Source organism: Vicugna pacos, unplaced genomic scaffold (assembly GCF_048564905.1).
Source record: "Vicugna pacos unplaced genomic scaffold, VicPac4 scaffold_104, whole genome shotgun sequence".
In the NCBI taxonomy this organism is placed as follows: domain Eukaryota; kingdom Metazoa; phylum Chordata; class Mammalia; order Artiodactyla; family Camelidae; genus Vicugna; species Vicugna pacos.
Genome location: NW_027328784.1, coordinates 520,480 through 525,774, shown reverse-complemented (window position 1 = coordinate 525,774; position 5,295 = coordinate 520,480). Strand labels below are relative to the sequence as shown.

The 5,295-nt window shown below is 55.0% G+C and overlaps 1 long non-coding RNA gene across 1 annotated transcript; it reads right to left on the bottom strand.

Moving 5' to 3' along the window:
• Window positions 1–875: 875 nt before the first annotated feature.
• Window positions 876–4,689, bottom strand: LOC140694781 (uncharacterized). Its single transcript, XR_012070416.1, has 3 exons — window positions 4,425–4,689; window positions 2,547–2,656; window positions 876–1,150 (listed from the first exon to the last, which is right to left on the bottom strand). It is a non-coding gene; the product is annotated as an uncharacterized lncRNA (long non-coding RNA).
• Window positions 4,690–5,295: the final 606 nt, after the last annotated feature.

Here is a 5,295-nt window from a genome sequence, read left to right as displayed (position 1 = left end):
CCTGGGGACAGGATTGTCATAAAATGCACCATGGATTGATCCTCCTCCTAGGAAAGGAACCGTAGTGCTGTCATTAGGTTTGAGCAGGGGTGGGTGGAGGATCTCAGAAGAGTTGTTTCAGCACACCAATAGAATTCTTGGCCACCGTGACCACGAAAGACAAGTCCCCTGCCATCCCGGTAGGCACTTGGGCTCCTGACAAAAGCTGGGCTCAGTAAAGGGTTGAGTAGAAGGCACAGACCTGAGGGATGCCCCAGCAATAGGCAGGAGGTAGGGCCTGGTTTATACTGCTCTGGGTGTATCCCAGACTCATCCGAATACGAAATCAGAAATTTGCAAAACAGCAGAGCTGGGGTGGGTCATCTACTCCAGACTCCTCACCTTACAGTTAAAAGGGTGGCAACCCTGACAGGCAAAGCAACGTGCTAAAGGCAGAGCGTGGAAGTGGCAGTGCCAGATGAAACGCAGCGTGCAACCCCCGTTCAAGGCCGCTGACTCTGACGACGGGGCCAAGGTTTCCAATGAGGAGAATAAGACAGTGTAAATACTTTGTTCCCCCTAAAACCCCAAATGTTTTTTAAAGGCACAAAAACTCACCTTAACTAGATCTCTTCTGAGGGGGCTCTCTTCTGCTTCTTCGTCTTTCTGTCTCCATTTCCCTCTCTCAGACACAAACACATTCAGTTTTGTGAAAGGGGACTTCCTTCCATACAAAGACAGACTTCACATCTTCAGAAAGATACCTGAGAAAGCACGTTTCTCAATTCAAGTCTTTGTGTGAGTTCTGGGCAACTGGCTTATTTTCTAGAACAATCGGTAGTTACAAAATCAGGAAATCATCTTCCACAAAGGCAGAGTTCTGGTCCGTGTTGATAAAGTTGGGGATGTCACATTTCATGAGTCTGTTCGGCTCCTCCTCTGGCCACCTGCTGCATCTGATGGCTTCCTGGAGCCGAATAACACTGTAAAGGGCTATGGTAGGGATACCAGCTTTGGCCTTGTCCAAGTGGTCCACTTCATTGATGTAGCAGTGAAAGAGGGACCTAGATTCGTCATTGCACTGCCAGAGAACACCTTGGGCAGCAGCGGTCTTCCAAAGTCTGACACAAAGCTGTTGAGTCTAAATCTCTTCTCGGGAGACTCTGCATTGCTACAAAGAAAACCAAAATAAAATATCGTTCACAGTGTAGCTCGGTGACCTGAAGAATCATAGTTTTTGCCATCTACTGAGAGTAAATCCCTGCACAGAGCATGCTGACATGCACTGGAATTGAAAGACATCACTTCTGAACACATACAATTAAACCCAAGGCAAAAGTCTAAAGTGAGGGCCCATGGACCATCCTAAAAAGACATCGTTCCCTGAGAATCCTCAATATTGGTGCCTCGCACACCAGTGTTTCTCCGTGGGACACTCAGATCTCTTCATCAGGATTCGTTAAAGTGCTTCTTAAAATGCAGAATCCTGGGGTGCACACCCTCAGAGTCTCCAGAGGTAGCGACTGGTAGTCTGTATTTTCATAGCCACCAGGATAACTAAACATGCTCAGGTTTAGCACCGCAGTCTACATCGGGTCACCTGAGCATCGACAATTCTGTCTCACGGGATGGGGGGTGCCATGTGTGTCAGGGTGCTGTCCTACCCATGTGTCTCCCCTGATTCTCAGAACTGACAGTGCTGCCCCATTGGGCACGAAATACCACCGTTTCACAATGCATACGCAGGGCGCCCGACTGAAAAACAATCAGTGATAGGAGAGGGGACAAAACTCAGCTTCCTGTTACCTTGTTTCACTTACTGTGGGACGAGTGATCAATTCAAGGGTAATAAATCAGTGAATGAGTGAATAACATGACTCGCGTTAGTCCCACGAGTGCCTGGAAGAGCAAGCCTGGGCACATTGAGAACCATAACAGCCCATCTACTTAAATGTCATCCTCCACAGATCTATGTAAAGGTTACTTCCACCCAGGCAGTGACTCCAGAAGGGCAAGAATCATGTATGAACACACTCTCAAATCCAGAACAGAACCTGACAACAATTAGGCTCTGGAGTCTGCGTTTAGCGAGTGTGGAATCTCAGTGATTCCAGCTCTTACACCTTGCCTTCCCATCCCACCACACACGATATGGCCCTTATGTCCAGTTCTCCCGGGGCTGGGGCCACGGAACCCATTTATAGGACTGGAAGAATCTGATCATTTAAACCATCCCCCAGATTATCATCAAGAGTCACCTGCATTTCAGGGATCAGTAATCCCAGAAGCTTTGCAGTTCAGGCAGCTGAGGGATTTTTATATCAGCTCTGTCTTCTACTGTGACTGCCTGGGTGACATCAGACAAGGAATTCTGAAAAGCCTGAACTTTTCCTTTCAGGAATAATCTAATTAACAAATCTCGTTGACCACTCAACAAATGTGATGTGAAGATCAATGATTTTACACAGGAGTACAACATTCACTAGGTCGTGGATTTAGAATCAGAGGAAAATCATTTTAGAAAGATTGACAGAATGTAGCTTTAATGCGAATTTAAGTATTCTTACCTTTCAGTAAATCATCTTCCCCTACTTATCACTTCACCCAAGTTTAAAAGATGTCTGAGAACAGGGATGAGTGTGCCAGCAATCTGAGACCCAATAACCTAAAATGTCACCTAGGAAAAAGAGGGGAGTAACACATTTTTAAAACGCATGGCGAGGATGGCGGGGCCATCCCCAACCCCAGACTAAGAAGCTCTGAGTAATAGCTTTCCTGCCTGCCTGGGGCATCAGCTGATGTGAAAATCCACCCAGAAACCTCACTGTCCAGCAGCTCTTCCATAACACAGGCTACACTTTCTCAGAATTAAGAATTGCGTCCAGTAACCACTTCGCTGAAGAATAAAGACAAAGGAGAACAAGAGAGTTCTGCCCCTCCCAAGGGAGAGCCCAGACCTCGGGCTGCATGCAATGCGCCCACCTCCCTGGAGAAGAATAAACTGGAGAAGGGCGTTCTGCGAAACTGGGGCAGCAAAGGTTGAGATGGGAACAAATTGACCAGCTGGCCAGGGACAGCCCCCTCCGTCGCTGCCTTGGCGGCTGCCTCAGCCCTCTCAGCCCATCCTGCCCACCTCTGGTGGCTAAGCTGTCAGGGAAATTGCTTTGCGATCTGGAGCAAGAGAGGCTGCCCACAGGCCAATCTGCGGAAAAGATGGGCGCTAAACCCCCAGCTCCCGAGTGACAGGCTCCATACCCCCGCCAACACCCCGACGCCCCCGCACCCTACCGCAACCCCGGGGAAATATGACCCGAAGAAGTGTGACCTGGGAACGAGGGGCAGCAGAGGCCGCCCCCACGTCAGGCCTGCAGAGAGATTGGAGCTTATCCTCCAGCTCTCCAGGGGCAGCCCCTGTCCTCTCCACCTCCTGATCTCACCGCGCCCACATTCCAGGAGCAATCAGACCAGGTGTGGGGTGTCAGGCGAATCTTGCGCCAGAGAGGACGTCCCCAGGCCAGGTCAGGGGAGAGGAGAAGAAGTGGCCCCATTAGGCGGGGCAGCCAGCCGTCGCAACTGCCTCTGCCCCTTGACCGCATCGGGCCCGTCTCCCAGGAGCAAGCTGACCTGGAGACGGGCATCCGGCTTCTTGGGCAGCAGAGGACGCCCCCAGGATTGTTCGCGGGGAAAAGGAGAGCAAATTGACACGATCCGCGCTGCAGGTCTTCTACCCCCGCCACCGCCACCCCAGCACCTTAAAGGCACCGCCCAGGGCGCCCCTCCCCCAGCAGGCTGAGTAGGACACGTGAGTCTGGTGACCTGGGGCAGGAGAGGCCACTCCCACACCAGGCCATCGGGGAGACGGGAGCCAATCCACCAGCTCCCCAAGGCAGCCCCTACCCCCGCAGCAGCCACCACTCTTGCCCATGACCTCACAGTGGCCTTCTCTAGGGAGCAGGCTGACCTGGAGATGGACGTCCGACGAACTTGGGACAACAGGGACCGCCCCCAGGGCAAACCATGGGGGGAAGTGGGAGCAAATGGACAAGTTCCATGGGAAAACCTGCCGCTGCTGCCACCACCCCCAAAGTACCAAGTCCAACTCCCGGGGTCAGGCCGACTAGGATACACGCGTCTTGTAACACAGGGCAACAGCGACCGCCCCCAGGACAAGACGCGGGGAAGATGGGAGCAAATGGGCCGCTCCCCCGCTGCAGGCCCCCGACCACAGCCACCCCTGTACCCTGACTACCCTGCCTCCCGCCCCCAGCAGGCAAAGTGGGACAGGGGTGTCCCGGGACCTGGAGCAGCAGAGGCCGCCTTCAGGCCACGCGGTGCAGACATGGAGCTAATCCACAATCTCCTCCGGGGCAGCCTCCCTATGCCTGCAGCCACCACCTTACCAGCCCCCTGACCGCACCGCACCCATCTCCCAGGAGCAAGCTCACCTGGAGTCGGACCTCCGGCAAATCTCCGGCGGCAGACGTCGCCCCCAAGCCAGGCCGTGGGGGAGAGAAGAAATGGAGCAACTCCCTGGAACACATCCCCTGCCCCTGCCGCCTCCGCCGCCGCCTCCCAGGAGCAAGCTCATCTGGAGACCCGCGTCCCGCCTCTAGGGCAGCAGAAGCCGCCCCTGGCTCCGCCTCCGGGGAGAGCAGAGCGAATTGATCGGCTCCCCCGCGGCAGCCTCCCTCCCCCCGTGGGTCCCGCACCTTAACGGCCCCGCCCCTACTCCGCACTCAGCAAGCTGAGTGGGACAGGAGTGTCCGGCGACCTGGGGAAGAAGAGGCCGCTCCCAGGCCCAGCAGCCGGGACAAGGCAGCTATTCCACCCGTTCGCCAGGGGTAGGCCCGCTCCGCCCCTCTGCCGCTGCCACCTCCCTCTGACCTAACCGCCCCACCTCCCAGGAGCAAGCTTACCTGGAGTGCAACATCTGGCGAATCTCCGGAGGCCAAGCCCCACCCCAGGCCAGGCTGCAGGGAAGAGAAGAAATCGATCGGCTTGCCCGGGGAGCCTCCCAACCGCCACCGCCGCAGCCGCCGCCCAAAAGCATTGCAATAGCCCACCGGGGTCAGGCTGACTGCAAGGATGTGCACTTGCCTTCTTATCCTGGCCAGGTCCCTGAGCACCTCCCTGCATCCCTACACTCCCTGCACCTCTGCACCCCTGCTACTCTCTGCAATTCTGCATCCCTCCACCCCCACATCCCCTGAAATGCCTGCGCCCTCCACAGCCCCTGCACCCCTGTCACCAGTTACACTTTTGCACTGCTTACACTCCTGCACCCCTGCATGTCCCACACACCACCTCTTGGGCCTT